The sequence below is a fragment of the Mirounga angustirostris genome, unplaced genomic scaffold, assembly GCF_029215605.1.
Source record: "Mirounga angustirostris isolate CCGP_5_RB_7025 unplaced genomic scaffold, mMirAng1.0.hap1 SCAF_8, whole genome shotgun sequence".
Classification (NCBI taxonomy): Eukaryota; Metazoa; Chordata; class Mammalia; order Carnivora; family Phocidae; genus Mirounga; species Mirounga angustirostris.
Genome location: NW_026991716.1, coordinates 24,396 through 41,333, shown reverse-complemented (window position 1 = coordinate 41,333; position 16,938 = coordinate 24,396). Strand labels below are relative to the sequence as shown.

At 56.8% G+C, this 16,938-nt stretch overlaps 1 protein-coding gene across 1 annotated transcript in view; it reads left to right on the top strand.

The window, feature by feature from the left end:
* LOC135365510 (TBC1 domain family member 22A-like) overlaps positions 1 to 16,938 on the top strand; it is a 136,466-nt gene that overhangs the window by 115,265 nt on the left and 4,263 nt on the right. Inside the window, exons 9-11 of the mRNA XM_064597038.1 lie at positions 14,423 to 14,622; positions 15,472 to 15,782; positions 15,980 to 16,114. The gene's annotated coding sequence lies outside the window, so the exon portion shown is untranslated. The remainder of the gene's footprint in view (positions 1 to 14,422; positions 14,623 to 15,471; positions 15,783 to 15,979; positions 16,115 to 16,938) is intronic.

Below are 16,938 nucleotides of genomic sequence, written 5' to 3'. Positions count from 1 at the left end.
TAAATTTGGGTTTGTCTGATGTTTTTCTTGTAATTAGACTGGGGTTATGGGTTTTCAGGTGGCATGACAAAGAAGTGACGTGCTCTTCTCATCCCATCCAGTCTTGGGCACATGCTGTCAACATGATTTATCGCTCTTGGTGCTGACCTTGCTTGCCTGGCTGAGGTGTGTCTGTCCGGTTTCTCCACAGAAAAGTCACTCTTTCTCTCCTCCTCCCCTCCTGTCCTCTCTGGAAGGGAGTCACAGTGCCCGCCCCCCCGCCCCCAGCATATGGGGAGGGAAGTCATTCTCCAGTTCCTCGAGAGCAGAGTATCTACATAAATTATTTAGAATTCTTCTGCATGAGAGGTTTGTCTGTTTCCCCCATTTGTTAATTTATTCAACCATATATGTCAGTATGGACCCATAGCTACTTGTTTTACATCTTGAGGTGCAGTCCAGTACTGCACTGTTTTGTTGCTCACGTTATTTCAGGTTTGGCCACTGGGCGTTCTTTCTGTTGACGTCTGGGCTCCTGTGACAGCCGCCACTGCTGTGAGTGTGTGGTTGTCCCTCCCAGGGCCCAGGCCCTCCGACCAGAGAACGGCATCCCAAACCAAGGTCCATGCGCCCAGCGTGCTTGTTGTCAACTCTAAGTGAATGAGGAGGAAGGACTAACACCTTCATGTACCCCCATCTTTACCATTACCTGTTGTCTTCGTGTCTTTGTGTAGATCTGCGTTTCTGACTGGTATCATGTTTTTCTGCCAGAAGAACTTTCTTGAGCACTTCTTGTACCATAGCTTCTGTTTGTGTGACAAGGTGTTATCTCCTTGTGGCAGGTGTTTTCACTAGGCTGCGCTCTGGCTGGACACTTGTTTTCTTTCTGTACTTTAACGATGTCATTCCATTGCCTTTTGTCCTGTGTAGTTTCTGTGGGGTATCTGCTGTGATTACCATTTTTGTTCCCCCTGTAGGTTTTGGTAGAATTCCCTGGAGGGTGACCAGTACCGGTGTTAACGTTGGTTGAGGGCTTACCTGGATCAGGCACATGGTTTAGGGTAGCTGTGTGTGTGTGTGTCTTCCCAACCACTCGAGAGGGAGGTGCTGCTGATGGTAGTCGAGGTTAGAGGAAAGAAGCTGAGGGTCGTGGAGAAGAACTGGTTTGCTCATGGCCACTTCCAGGCGGTGCAGAGCCCTGGCTGCCCAGCCCCAGAGCCTGAATCTCACCTGCTTACTGAGTTCAGACTCTCCAGAAGCTCGGGGAGCAGGTTGAGCTCACCCAGGTCTGTAAAATGCTGCCTCTGTGCTACGACCTGTCGGGCCTTGTAGTCTGATCGGTGGGTCTGCACGGTGTTCCTGCTCAGCTCACAGGCCCTGTGAGTTTGCACGCCCCCTGCGGCCTTGCTGGGTTTGCTTTCTCACCGGTTAGGATTAAGTCCTGGGGAATATGGCGCATCAGCTGCCTAGCACCTGGCGCTGCAGTCAGCCCATGCAGGGGCTCTGTGTTGGGCTTTGCTCAGTGCCTATCAGTTGAATCAGTGACTTGTATTTATGATGCGCACCCTCGGGCCCTCCTCACGTAATGGCCTCTGATTGGCTCTCCCTGCTGGGCTCACCTTCCCAGAGCACGGCCTGGCGGTGTCCCTTCATCGCGCACTACGGGGCTTCCTATGATTTCCTTGCTCAGATACAGAGTGCTGCCCTGGAGCCCTGACCATTTGTCCCCACGCTCTCCTACCTCTTCCCTTCCGCCCGCGGTTCTGAGAACCTGTTCCATGCTCGTCGCAGCCTCTAGGCTTCTGTTTGGTGTACTTCCTAAGATTAAAACCCCATTTTCTAGAACCATTTCTATTAAAAAACAACAACAAAACCCCAAAGACCTCATTTAACAGAAAATACTTTATAAACCACGGAGGCCTGGGTAAGAATTTCATGTTTTTTATCTGTGCATCTATGTGCCTGTCCAGTTCCATAAACGTTTTTGAGTGTCTCCCTGGGCTGAGCACCACACTAGGACCTGGGCCCTGGTTCTTGGAGAGCTCCCAGGACCCCAGCGCCTAGGAGCAGGTGACGTGGTTGTCCTTCACTCTGAGAGACACAGTGTGTTTGCTCTGGGGCTGAGAGTGGTGGGCAGGGCGGCCAGCCAGGGAGGACCTCAGTGGAGGAGGGAAAAGACATGTGAGGCAGACAAGGGGTCCACGGTGAGACCTGCAGTGCGAGGTCTCAGGGCCTTGCAGTGAGCACTAGGGGCTCCTGCTGGGGGCTGGTGACACTGGCCAGTGGGCTTGGGTTTTATTGTAGGTGGCCAAGGAAGCTATGGAACAGTAATTGTACTCAGGAGAGTCAGGTGGTTAGATGCACATATCTTTTTTTTTCTTTTTAAGATGATTTTATTTATTTTATAGAGGGAAGGCATTTGTGTGTGAGCAGCGGGGAGGCGGGCAGAGGGAAAGGGAGACTGAATTCTCAAGTAGACTCCCTGCTGATCTCGGAGCCCGACTTGGCTGGATCCCATGACCCTGGGATCATGACCTGAGCTGAAACCACGAGTCGGATGCTCAACTGACTGAGCCCCCCAGGTGCCCCCGGATGCACATACCTTAAACACTCTGCTTGTTTATCCTTCGAGGCCTGAATCAGTGGGCTCCTTTCTCCATGAAGCCTTCCCAAACCTCCCTCCCCCAGCAGGACGGGTTGTCCCCCTTCTTGGAGGCCAGTGTGCTGTGTGCCCCTCTCCCCCTCCAGCCTGCAGCCAGTGGGTCTTGGGCACCTGTTAGGCGACTGCGCAGGCTGTCCCTCCCCAGGTCTTTGGAACCTGCACTTACCAGGCGAGACCGTCGCTAGTGCGGTTAGCTACACAGCTCCTGGATGACAGCAGTGCCAGGGATTTACAAAGGAAAGGGAAGGCTGTGTGGATGTGCTTCATAGCGCACCCACTCTGGGTGTTCAGTTAGCCCCCCAGGCCTGCTGAGTCCCGTCCCCTCTGCCGAATGTCACTAACACCCATCAGGCAAGACTGTGGAAGATGGATGATGCGCCGGTCTCATGCAGCCTGGTACGTGGCATCTGGGTCATGATTGATGAAGGGAAAATACCATGGCCAGTCGTTAGGTCTTGCCATTTGTTGCAGTCATCTCTCACTTTTAAGCCCCTTGAAGGGAAGCCGCTGTCCCTGTGGCTGCTGCAGCCCCAGGCTTGGGCGGAGAGCAGGGGCCTGGGGCACCAAGCCATTGGATTGCCGGAGGGACCGGCTTAGTGCTGATGTCTGCGTTCAGCTGACCGGTTGGACAGGAGGGAGCTGGGTAGAGAGATCTAATAGATGGAATAGAAAGACCTAACAGAGATCTACTAGAAAACAACACTGTGCCGTTTAATACAGCAACTTCTTCACATTTTTTTGGCACACATTAGAAAAATACTTCAGAATGTTTTACCCAGCGGAAATGGAAATGACCAAACCCCAGTGGAGGGTGTGTAAGTCATCCTGGAATATCCAAGGCAGGATTTCGTGGAAATGACTGAGGTCAATGAAGAGTGCATAGATTGTTCTGGAATACCCATGGCAGAATTTCGGAGCAGCTTTGGGAGCGAAGGGGTTATGCTTGTAGTATTTTATTGAACCACAAAATGTTATTTATAACCCATGTCAGGGGCAATTAAACTGATTGATGATTAAGAAAGTTTAATAGTTGAATAATAAGATGTGGTTCTTGACAGCTATTTTTTTCTCATTTTGGAAGCATATTTTATGAGCCTAATAAGAGTGTGGAGGATGCGCTGTGGAGTGTGTGGTGGTGTAAATTATGTGGCGGGGATATATTCAGTCCAGTGTTACGTGGATGTTACTTATAAAAATTAAAATACCAATTATGGTTTTCTGATTTATTATTGAAGTGGTTTGTTAATTTGACTTAGCCAAGCAGGGTTAATTAGTACATATTGACATATTTGATTACAAGTACCCTAATGTTGAATAAGAAAGGTCACACAAAATAACTTATTCTCCTCCGTCCACTTACTCTCCATGGCGCCAGAATTCCAGTTACCTTGCTCACTTACGAGAGAGTTTGCTTGGCCTGGCAGCTCCCCGCACGCCCCGGGCCGCCGAAGGCTGTGCCCCACGTGTAGAGAGCAGTGTGTGGGTTTTGTGGCAGTGTTTGTCTTTAAGAACCACCTCTTATGTCTGTGAAAAGCAGACATATAGTTAATGCTTTTTAGAAAAGGCAGAAGCGTTACAAAGTCGGAAACACAAATGACTAATAGATGGAAGAAGAAAGTGTAGCTTTGTAAGTAATGAAAATGCAAATTGGAGCAGTAACGCAGTTCTATTTCTGTCTGTCAAATTAGCAGAGATTAAAAAAGATAATACTTGGTGCTTTTCAGGTGAGAGGAGATCGATCCCCTGTAATCTTCCTGTGAATCCTTTCTGAGAAGCACTTTGATGCTTATGGAAAGGCCTGGTGCCTCCTTGTCTCCAGGAAGTAGAAAGAGAGACCGTGAAGGGGGAGGCGTGGGGATTCGGGTCACAGGGAGTGATCTAGTAGGAGCTCCAGACCAACCGGAGGTCCAGCCATCAGGGAAGTTTAAACTAGTTGTGGTTCAGTGATGTCCACGCAGGCTTGGATTTGATTTCGTAAGAAATGCTTCTTCCAATATGTGACAAAAGGCCAGGGCATAAATAAAAACAATGGGACATAAAACTTCACACGTAGTGTCAATTCTGGATTATTAAAAAAAGGTGTGTATGTATGAACGTTACAGACTGAATTGTTTCCTTCCCAAACTCATCTGTTGGACTTCTAATCCTCGGGACCTCAGAAGGTGGCTGAATTTGGAGAGAGAGTCTTTGTAGAGACGATGAAGGTTAAGTGAAGTCATTAGAGTGGCCCTAATTCAGTACAAATTGTCCTTACAAGAAGAGGAGATCAGGACACAGACCCACACAGAGGGGTGACCATGTGAGGACACAGGTTGCGGACCGCCTTCAGCAAGCTCAGGAGGGAGCAGCCCTGGCCACACCTGACCTCTCAGACTGCAAGACAGTGAGTGTTGTGGAGGCCGCCCCATCAGTGAGACTCTGTGGTGGTCCTAGCAAATGAACACAGTGACCTACAGCAGGGTCTTAGTTAAGCCTGCATTGTGTATTGATGGATGCTTTCTTTGTGTGTGTGTGTACTTTTCTGTATTCTTCGAATTATTTACAAGGATCATGTATTGTAATAAAAGCATTGTTAGGTTGCTTCCATGTCCGTAGAGAGTGCTGGAATAACCAGATGGCAGAAGGCCCCTTCCTCTTTTGGAGCTTGGCCTGGTCCCCCCCTATGTGGAGGGACTTGCCCTGGGGAATACTGAGTATTTTCTCCAGCCCTTAAAGTGGTCTGATTCTCAGGGTGTGGCTTCGGGAAAGCATGCAGATGCTGTTGTCCATGGTCCAGGCAGGTGCCCTGTGTATCGAGTGACGGCATGGACACCAGATGGTGAGCGCGGCCCGGTGGCGTGAGGGAGGGATCTGCAGGGCTTTGGCTGGGCCGTCTCTCCCCTTGGCTTTCATGTGAGGGCTTCAGTGGGAAACCACCATGTACCCTTTGAGCTCTGGGTCTCTGGGATCTGAGATTTACACCCTCTCTGTTGCCAGGCCTGGAGCACGATCCAGCCTGAACCAGCTCCCAGAAGGAGGCCTGGGAGTTGGTCGGGTGGAGACCAAGGGAGCCTGAGGAGGCAGGGCCACACTGGTGGGGAAGCTGGGCGGTCGGGGGCTCCCTCTGACATCCACAGGGGACCACGAAGGCTTCACAGTTGGAGGGTCACGGTGGGGTCTCTAGCTTCTCAGCAGCTGTCGCGCCCAGTCCAGGCATCAAACGCCGGGGCCTTTGGGACCCAGTGAGAGTGCCCGCATCTTCACCCTGTGCACGGGGAGGCCGGAGCTGTTCCATGAATGCTGATGCAGCCAGGCTGTGGGGGGAGCACGGGAGAGGCCGTCCTGGGGGGGGCGGCGCGGAGGCAGCTCGCCCTTTGCCAGGAGACCAGCTGGCCTCTCCCCCAGGAAGGGGACAGCCGCGGCCAGTGAGGCGTGGGGAAGCATCCCCGGCAGGTGCTGCGGTGGGCTCTTTGTCGAAGGAGCTCTCTGCCCGCATGGAGGCAGGAGACACGGGACCTTGTCCCACTTACCCGGTCGTGGCAGGCTCCGCCAAGGGCACCCCACTTCTCCTGTGTTCTGGATTGAAGACAGGGTTCTGACTTGGCAGGAATGTGAGTGCTGGGGCAGGCCAGGGGTGCAGGGGCCCCGGAGGAGGGGGACAGTCTGGGACAGGAGCCCCTGGAGGTGGTGGCTCCGGTCAGAGGGTCCTGAAGGCACAGCCTGAAGGCCTTGCAGTGCCTTTAATTTGCATATGTGTCGCCCTCCCAGGGTGCTCGTGCGTGCTCTCTGGGGGTGGCATTGAAAACCACATCAGGTCTTTCTGGGTCCCCTGGTGGCTGCGATCTGAGAGCCCCCAGTTCCTGGGGGCTGTGCCAAGCTTGCCACCCCCAGCCCCTCCACAGCACCTTGCTGTGCCTGTGGTCCCACGGCGGCCAGCATCTTCACCCTGCTCCCTGCGGGGCTGCTTACCCGCCTGTCCTTATGCTGGTGGGGGGCAAGGGCTGTCTGGGCAGGGGTCCCCGGTCTTGTCTACCTGGGCGGCATGCTTGCTGTCGGAGAGCTGTTGGAACTGGTCAGATGTGTTCATTCAGCACGAACCCTTCCTCTCCCCACCAGCGCGTTCCCCAGGCTGCTGGCGCCCTTCTTTCCGGGTTCCCCAGAAGACAGTGGGCTCCGTGGCTCCTCAAAACAGTTTCTGTTCAGGGCCTCCTGAGTGGCTCAGTCGTTAAGTGTCTGCCTTTCAGCTCGGGTCATGATCCTGGGGTCCTGGGATCGAGCCCCGCATCGGGCTCCCTGCTCAGCGGGAAGTCTTCTTCTCCCTCTCCTGCTCCCCCTGCTTGTGTTCCCTCTCTTCTGTCTCTCTCTGTCAAATAAATAAATAAAATCTTTAAAAAAAAAAAAGTTTCTGTTTGACCTTTGCCTCCCCTGTGGACATGCCGAGTGTGAGCAGAGCAAGCATTTATTTCTAGCGGCAAGGACCCTCCGACCTCCTTGCCCAGGGTCACTTTGCTTCTGCCTCTCACCATATGAAACGGAAAGCCCTGCAGTGCAAGAAGCACCAACAAATGCTCCCGAGGGGTGGGGGTGGACGGTCGGGGGGCACGTGATCATCATGGAAGCTGCCTCATTGAGCCACAGCCAGGACCTACCTCGTTTCACACTTAACTACAAGAAAAGCTTCACGCTTCAGGCAGGTGGAAAGAGTGACCCTGGTGTGGTACCCAGAGGAGAACGTGTTCTTTCTCCATGGATTTCATGGAAGAGCTCCAGCACTCAGCAACGCTGCAGCTCTGTCCCACTGGAAGCACCTGCAGGAGCCGAAGCAGGAGCCCCTTCTGGGCATGAGTGACGAATGGGGCGTCTGCTGGGACTGCCCTGTGTCAGTTTTGTCACTGTGTCTGTCCCTGATCACCCCTCCCAGTGGGAGACGACGGCCGGGAACGGGCGGGAGTGGAGATGGCCTGGGCCGGCATGCGGTAGTGTGCGAGGGTGGAGGGTGTCGCACAGTAGGGGCTTGCTTGGGCTTAGCCACCTGCTGGGTATGCAGTGCCATGGAGGATGGGTGTGGGCCGGCCCCGGGCATCGCTCCCTGGTGTGTGAGGCCTGCGGGGGCCCAGGCTGTCCCCCTGTGGCCACACACAGGCCCGGGGCTTTGGAAGGGAAAGGCCCACCTCCACCTCTTCACTTGCCTGCCTCTGTCCTCCCTCACTTGGGTGCTGCAGTCCTGAGCTCATTTACCCTCTGCTTCTGTGCCAGAGTCGACCGAGGCCCTCCTTGCCCCCACGCCCCCTCCCAGCATTCTGGCCCCAGTTTCAGTGCTCTAGCCGGCACGTTTGTGCTTTGGTATGTGTTGTATGTGACTTTATTTTTCTGGCATATGCTGTATTTTTTGTTCTTTTGAGCCTCAGCATGGACTTGGCTTTTTCAGACTCCTTCATCCTATTGACCTGTGGTCCGTGTTTGCCTTTTGGTTTCTGTTGGCCTCTGGGTCCTTTGAGCAGACTTCCAGCTCTGCCCCCAGGGACTTTGGAATGCCTCCGTGCTGTCAGCAGGTTCCTTGTGCATTGCTCTGCCCAAACGCAGCCCGGCTGCTCTCGGATGGAGCACGGGGTCAGAGACTAAGATCAGTTTTCTCTCTAGTGCCTAGGGAAGGGGAGTCACGCCGTGGCAGTTGGCTGCTGGTGACCGAGCACAAAACAGGTCAGGAATCTCTGCTGCTACTTCCAGTTGGACCAGTCTGTCCCTATTATAGGTAACAGGAGAGACAGGCCGTCTGTTTCCTGCTTGTTGGCCGCATGCATCGCCGTGACAAAGATAAGACGAGGTACGGTGTCGGGCCAATTTAGTGATCTGTTTTCTCTTGCTATCTTTGTGATACTGAGTCCAGGGCCCTCCCACTGAGCTGAAGTGTGCAGGGGCAGCATGATGGCCCTCTCCGCCTGAGAAAATACATTTTCTCAAAACAACGAGAAACCCACACCCAGCACGAGGGGAATCCCAGACGGTCAGTGGGAAATGACAACAAAGTGATTCACCACCGACACCGGCCTTCAAGCCTTTGCACGGGGTCCTCACCCGTTCATTGCACAGTAACTAGTGCTGGTTAGCGTTGGTTCATCTGTTAACCCATGTAGCTTTAGTGTTGAGTCCTCATCTCTGAACTGCCCGTGAGTGAACACAGGTATTTGTTACACCGGGGCATGAAAACAGCCTCACTGTTAGGAAACCAGGTAAGGGCTTCAGAACACGTCAGGCATCGTCTGAGGGATGCAGAGCCCTGCTGCGGCCCCTGTGCTCACCTGCGGCCCCCGCTGCATTTCCGTGTGGTTGGACGTTCAGCCGGCGGTCAGCTGTTCCAGTTGGGAACTAAGTGAATCAGAAGTGGCTTTAAGGGACAGTCACAAAGACACTTGTTGAAGAAAGTCACACTTCTCCAGAAAATACAAAAATGCACAGTAAGCCTCCGTTTCCTGAGCTGTGTGTGCCTTCCCAGCGAGCAGAGGTGGAAGAGCTACTGAGGAGAGATCGGTGGGGCTGGCGGTCCTGGAAGACGCTGGCTGTCGTGGAAATTGCAAACCTGCCTTGAGATATTTCACCAGTATTTGTCAGGAGCCCTAAAATGTCCTTACCCTCTACCTACCGATTTCATTGGAGATGCTTATCTCGAGGAACTGATTCTCAATGTGGATCAATCCCTTATGTGTTCACGATGCTCAGGGGGCATCCCTCATCATGGGAAGTGTTTAGGTGATGAGAGCATCCCAGAGTAGGGATGTGGCCAGCTAACCAGGTCGCAAGAGTCTGTGGCCCAGACCTCTCATTGCTTCCTCACCGCAGGGTCCCCAACCCCCAGAACAGTGCCTGGGAGGTGGTAGCACTTCACAGTTTAGTGAATCGGTGGGATCCCCCAGCAGCCCCGGGATGTTGTTACACGTGAGAGGCAGGTCCCCCCGGGTACCTTGGTCACTCCACTCAGAGCTCCCCCTCCCCAACCCTCCCACAGGTCACAGCCCCAGGACTCCACACCCCTGCTTCCCAAACAAGGCTCAACGTGGACAAGCAGACCTGGGTTGTTGGAAGTTGAGGCTTGTACCTTCAACACTGGATACGTGTTGACCCAGAAACTCCACTTTATGGATTCTGTTGCAAATAGAGGTTGATGGACACGGTGTACCCTTCAACACGGTGGGAGTGAGCTGCCCACGCTAGGTGATGGGTGCACCTGTGGCCTGGGATGGGTGCTGCTCACTGTTCTCCCAGACAGGGGTGCCCGTCACCCTTCTCTCCCGGGGACCTCCGTTTCCTCACGTTCTCGCCAGGGCTGCTGGTCCCCAGACCAGACACCTGCCAGGCTGAGGGTGACCAGTGCTGCCTCCATAGGGTTTCCTTTGCCAGAGTCCTTCCCCGGGAGCTCCTGCATCTCTGACTGCCCCCATGCCTGTCCCCCTCCCCTTGGACTTGCATGCATTTCGTCTCTGTCCCTGTGGAACCCAGTGACTTGGAGCATGGTTTGGACCAGAGGCATGGGAAACCTTTCTGTGGCCTTGGGTTGTGAGCAATGCTTTGGCCCTTTGGGGTGTGTCTTCCAGCTCTCTGCATTTCCCTGGTTTCTCTGTGGGTCACAGGAGGAACCAGCCCTTTCCTGTCTGGGGTCAGGCTGAGGTGTCCCAGCAGAAACAGGGGTCTCCACCCCGAGACTGTGTCCATATTTACCAAAGGGGGCTCTATGGTTACATCTCATCTGTAATCATTCAGGGATTTCAACATCCAATAAGGGAAATTTTATGTCAAGTCAACACAGAAAAGAAGGAGTCCCGTTTGAAAATAGGGGGGCAGACACAAAGGCCCATTCTGTGTGATTCCACGTACAGGAAACATCCAGAACAGGTAAAGGAACAGAGAGAGGAAGCAGCTTAGGGGTTTCCAGGGAGGCCTTCTGGTTCGGGGACTCCTTTGGGGAAGCAGATATTCCACAGCCATGTTCTGTGGTGTGGTGGCCCAGCGTTGGGAATGTACTTGATGCTCAGGGCTTGTTCAACTGAAAACAATGAATTTTATTTAAAATAAATAATAAACAGCATATAGGACATGGAAAGAGAATAGAACAGTTAATACGAACCAGAGAGAAAGAACATAGGGGGAGGGGATGAAACAATCTGGCGGGGCATCAGGGTCGGGTGATGGAGCTAAGGGTAATGGTACAAGGAGCTCTCCCCGTGAGGATGTGGGCTCTGGATGTGGTTCTGGGAGCCCTGCAGGAGCAGGAGGAGGGGCAGGGCCAGATGCAAGAGCAGGGCCAGACACAAGAGCAGGGCCAGGGGCAGGATCCACGGTAAGAGCTGGGTCAGGGGCAAGTAGAGGAGCACAGGCAGGGCCAGGGGAAGGGGCAGTGGCCCTGGAAAGCAGGGGAAGGGGCATCGGCTCTGGCAGGGGCAGGGGCAGGAACAGGGACACCGGCACGGGAAGGGGCATTGGCTCTCGCAGGGGCAGGAACAGGGACACAGGCAGGGGAAGGGGCCTCAGCTCTGGCAGGGGCAGGAACAAGGACGCAGTCAGGGGAAGGGGCATCGGCTCTGGCAGGGGCAGGGGCAGGAACTGGGACGCAGGCAGGGGAAGGGGCATCGGCTCTGGCAGGGGCAGGAACAGGGACACTGGCAGGGGAAGGGGCATCGGCTCTGACAGGGGCAGGGGCAGGAACAAGGACGCAGTCAGGGGAAGGGGCATCGGCTCTGGCAGGGGCAGGAACAGGGACGCAGGCAGGGGAAGGGGCATCAGCTCTGGCAGGGGCAGGGGCCGGAACAGGGACGCAGGCAGGGGAACGGGCATCAGTTCTGGCAGGGGCAGGAAAAGGGACACAGGCAGGGGAAGGGGCATCGGCTCTGGCAGGGGCCGGAACAGGGACACAGGCAGAGGAAGGGACAGGTGCACGGGCAGAAGCCGAGTCAAGGGCAAGAACAGGAATACAGGCAGGGGCAGGAGAAGGGGCAGGATCCAGGGCAGGAGCTGGGTCCGGGACAAGAACAGGAACACAGGTAGGGGAAGGGGCAGGGGCAGGGGCAGGAGGTGGGTCAGGGACAGGAACAGGACCACAGGCAGGGGCAGGGGCAGAACCCGGGTCAGGGGCAAGAATAGGAGCACAGGCAGGGGCAAGGGAAGGGGCAGGATCCAGGGCAGGAGCTGGGTCAGGATCCGGATCAGGGGCAAGAACAGGTGCACAGGTAAGGGAAGGGGCTGGTGCAGGGTCAGGAGCTGGGTCAGGGACAAGAACAGGTGCACAGGCAGGTGCTGGGGAAGGGTCAGGTGCAGGGGCAGGAGGTGGGTCAGGAGAAGGGACATTGGCTCTAGCAGGGGCAGGGGCAGGGGCAGGGGAAGGGGCAGGAGTTGGGGCAGGGGCCGGAACAGGAGCACAAGCCGGGGAAGGGGAGGGGGCAGGTGCAAGGGGAGGGACAGGGTCTGCCGCATTGGCACGGACAGGAACCGGGGCAGTATCTGGGTCAGGGGCAAGAACCAGGGCACTGGCAGGGGTAGGTATGGGTCAGGATCCAGGGCAGGAGCTGGGTCGGGGGCAGGAGCAGGGCCACAGTTCGGGGCAGGCGCAGGGGCGGCGGCTCTGGCAGGCACAGGGGCAGGCGCAGGGGCAGGCTCTCCGGAGGCAGGTTCTCCAGCAGGCCCTTCCTGGCCCCCGTCAGGCTCTCCGTGGGCGGGTGCTGGGTCACCTGCCGGCTCCTGGTCTCCTGCTGAAGTCGCAGCCACCACCCCTCCGTCCAGAGCTGCCGATGGAGTTGGAACCGGCTCTAGCTCCTCAGGTGGTGGAGCAGCTGTGAGAGGAGAAAAGCTCACCCCGAGCCTGCTCTCCGTGGAGACAGAACCCAGCCCAGGGCCTCCCAGAGAAGCCGCAGCCAGGAAGGAGCCCTCCCCGGGGCGTCTCCCCGACCGCAGTCCACCCGCTGGGCGCTCTGAGCCCAGTCGTTGCTCCAGGCCCCACACCAGCCTCTGGGGGCTCCTCCCTGTGGGGCCAGCCCCCACCCTTCCGCACACACCCACGGGCACCCAGCCCCGGGCTTCTCAGCCTCAGGCTCGGCCTCCGTGGGCTCCAGCTCCTGGAGCACAATGCAGTCCATGACCACCAGGGACAGTGGTCTGGGTGGTGTCGGAGGCCTCTCCCCGCAATCCCCAGCACCTGCTCCAGGGGAGTCCTGTGGGGTCACGCTCCGGATCCCGGACATGGAGTGGGTGTCCGCCAGCCTCGTGCCGATCTCATCGGAGGTCTGCAAAGACAGGGACGGGTAGCCGGCCCGGAGGCATCCCAGTCCTGCCCGGCCAACCTCCCTGTCCCCTGCCCAGTCGCCCTGCTGCTCCCAGATCAGACACACACCTGTGGGTGCACAGCCCTGCACGCGGGACAATGACCCATCCCTGCAGGGCGATCGAGAGAAACCCTGGGCAGAAGCTCACAGCCCCCCACACCTCGTCCCACCCAGCCAGCCTGGACCTTGAACATGACCTGCCCACGGGTTATCTGACCCCTCATCAGCCTGCTCTTGAATGGCGTTGGCCCACCCACATGACCCCTCTTCACACACACACACACACACACACACACACACACACACACACACGGAGGGGAGGGGACCTGGGGCTGCACAGGTGGATTAGACCCTGTGGGGCTGGGTGGCCGGCTCTGGGCCTCCTGGTGTCACCTTTCGGGCCTTCCGGCCAAACGGCCAGAGGCGGTGGGGAGCCCTGATCGGACATCCCCAGCGGGGGCCAGCGTTTGCAGGGCGGGCTTTCTTCAGCCTGCAGCATCCAGACTTAGGGAGGCAACAAGCCCACATGTTCATGGTTGGATGATCTCCAACGAAATGAGCTGGACAGGGGGCTGTCTCTGGAATGTGGGTGCCTTGTTACCTGGGTTCCAAATTCTGTTGGACTCTGTTGTCAGGGAAGTGAAGTCACCACTGCCTGGGGTCCCCTTACCCAACTTCCTCCTCACACAAGACCCCCGCCCCCGAGGGCCCCCTCCCCCGGCTGCTCAATGCTCCCCCTCCCCCATGCCCCATCCATACAGTGACTCCCTCACAGTCCCCCCACAGCCTTCCCAAGGCCTGGGTGCAGCCGGTGTCCCCGCTGTGAGGACACCGAGCTGGCTTCAGACTGGGCTCCCCTGCGTGCCCAGGGCTGTGACCCTGGACAGACCCTGTGCCTCTCAGGGCCTCCCCAGGCTCCCCATCTGCACAGTGGGGTGTCCTGGCTTCTACTCCTACGGACGCCATCAGGGGTAGGACCTCTACATACATTCCGGACCTGCTGTCACAGGAGGCTGGTGCACACTTGGGATTGCAAGGATGAGCCAGGGGCTGGGCGGGACATAGAGCACAGCTCAGAGGGGCCTGGGTCTGCCTTGGGGTCTGGGCAAAGCCACCCCCTTCTTGCCTGTTCCCAGCCCCTGTGGGAAGGTTGCAATGAACGGATTCCGACCTTGTCCCCTGGTGACGCACACTTCCAGGGGCTCCCATTAGGTTTAGGCTCAGGCCCCGGGGCCTCGTCTGCGCTCCTGTGCTGGGCAGTCCCCACAGTGGTTCCCGGGCATTCCCACATCCTGCTCACACATCCCTGTGGAATCCCCTCCCCTCCGGGGTGGATGGCCTGTGTGACCGCGCTCTCAGGAAGAGAATGGGGCCAAATGCTGGGATGTCATTTCCAAGCTGATGGAGGAAAGTCTGTGACTTCTGGTTCCCTCTGTCGTGTGTTCATTCTCAGTCTCCTTCTCTGTTTCTGTCTCTGTCTCTGTGTCTCTCACAGGAGCAGGATCTGTGGACTCCAGGGGTGATGTGAGAAACCTCAGAAGCCTCCCTTGTCCGTGTTTCCCTCTTCTGTCCCGGTGCTCCATTCCTTCCTAAGGCCTTGTCACCCGGACCAGAGCAGTGAATCTGGAACCTCTTCCAAATGGAGACCCGGAGGCTGCAACAAGGAGGGTCTTGGCCTTGGTCCCCAGACTAGTGGTCAGTGCTCTGCCACGTTCTGCGTACCCAGGTCCTCAGCCCCCCAAGCCCCCAGTCTGTCCCCTGCTCCGAAGGACCTCGAGGGAGTACAAAGCATTTTCCCAGGACTGGGAGCACAGGGGGTCGGGGATGGAGATCCAAGGCCAACAGGCTCTCCCACAAGCCTGTGGGACCCTAGGGACACTGCATCTCTACAGCCCAAGTGACAGAAGAGTAAGCTGAGGCCTTTGTGCTGGAGCCCCTCTGGACTTGGGGGTGGGTATCTCTTCCTGCTTCCAAGTGCCCAGGCTGGTGATGGACACCGGAACCCAGACCCTGTCCTCTCCCAGTGCCCTGGCAACTCCCCTGGGCCCCTTGGGGACCCGTGACCCTCAGCCTGGCCTGTCTCCCCTCCCCATGCTATGGATCTGGGTCCTTGCCAGGAGTCCTGATGCCCTGCCCCATGGCCCAGCTGTCTGCAACCTGTTCCTTCTTTCCCCCCTGTCACCCACCTCGCTCCCAGGGTGTCCTCCCCTTCTGACCCCGAGCTGGGCAGTCAGAGTGGTGTGTGTGTGGGGGGGAGGTGTGGGGGGGTGGGTGTGCAGGTGCACGTGCCTCTACGTGCCTGGGGATGCTAAGGTCATGTCCCCACATGGGAAGGGGTGGGTAGCTCTTCCCGAGGATCTGAGGGGCTCTCACCCCCAAAGCAAACCTCATGGGAGGGTTGGGACTGGCCTAGGACTGGAGAGCAGCTCCTTGTACTCTGCACCTCTCAGTTGTCCTGGGCCAGTCCCTGCCTCTCTTGACCCAGATTCCCAACTGTCCCTGAGGGTCGGACATGGAAAGGCTTGAACGTGGCTTCTCCTCCAGGGGTAGGTGGGGGACAGGTGCACCAGGCACGCAGGCCTCCCCACCGAGAGGGCCAGCCAGGTGTGTCATGCCCAGGTGTGCACAGACGACCTGCCCACAGCTCCTGTACCATGATCCAGCCCTGCGGCAGATGTGCACGAGACCCATGGCTCCACACCTGACCGGTCCCCCGCGTTCCCTCACCACCTCGGAGACAAGGGCTCCGACGGCAACCCCGTGTGTAGGGCCTGGCCTCGTGGCACGCAGGGTCCCCAGCAGACACCTGAGGTTCGGAGAGGGGACGTGCCAGGCCCGAGACACACAGCCCGCAGGTGAGGGGGAGCCTCCGGGCGGGACGGGGGGCCCTGCTCACCTTGGTGAGCAGCAGGTGTGGGAAGGGCTGGGGAGGCGTTCCTCTGGGAGGTGCCCCGGGAGAGGGGCCACAGGAGAGGGCCTGGCCCGGCTCCACCAGCTTCCTCAGGCCGTCAGCATGGACCGCCCACAGCCTCTGGCTCGCCCCCAGCGGCAGGGCCCACTCAGGTTCACGGTGGGGCTGATCTGTGGATCAACGAGGGACAATTCACAACACAGAAACTGCAAAACTCTTCCTGTCCATGTCCCGAAGTGCAACAGAATATCCAAATTGGTTCGGAGCTCCAAGCAGGCAAGTGGGCCAATGGATGGAACCCATGGACAGATGGATGGACAGACAGGTGAAGGCCAATGGGTGGAGACAGAGGGACAAACAAAGTGAGAGATGATGACAGATGAACAGACAGGCACTACTGAATGGATGGACGCAGAGACAGAAAGGATGGGTATAGCAGAGAGATGAATGGACAGAGGCTAAAGAACAGACAGGAGACTAGAGATGAAGGACAGAGGGATAGCGTCAAAAGGAGCCAGGAAGAGACAAGCCAGGCTGCCTGCAGCCCTCCTTGGCCCGAAGCCGAGGTGCCACATCAGCAGGTGGGGGCAGATAGCCTGTAAGTCCTCTCGGCACGCTACACCCCTGCCCCGAAACCGCAGTCTCCTCTCTGGTAAAATCCAGAAAATCATCCCAGACACCCCTAGTGCCTGTGCAGGACTGAAGGAGCCCACATGCACTTGGACTTGGCCCCTTACCGGGGGCACCCTCTGTCTGGACACCTGGGACCTTCTCTCACTTTACAAGGCCAGGGGTGGGTGAGGAAAGGGCTACCGGAGGCAGGAGGAGTCATTCCAGGAGTGGAGGAACCTCCCTTGGGTTCGCTATAAGCTTCACTGACCAATTCATCCTGTAGCTTCCCAAGCAAAAGGCTCATAAAATGTCATCAATGTTCATAACGGTTCATAAAAATGATCAATTGAGCAGGCAACTTCAAAATGAGGTAGAAATAAGTTTAAAGATGTTTTCACTGTAATTCGGCTCTAGGACCCAGATATTTTCAGAGACGTAAATAACAATACATATGGCACAGAACCAGGCTGGGAGTGGGGAGGACAGGC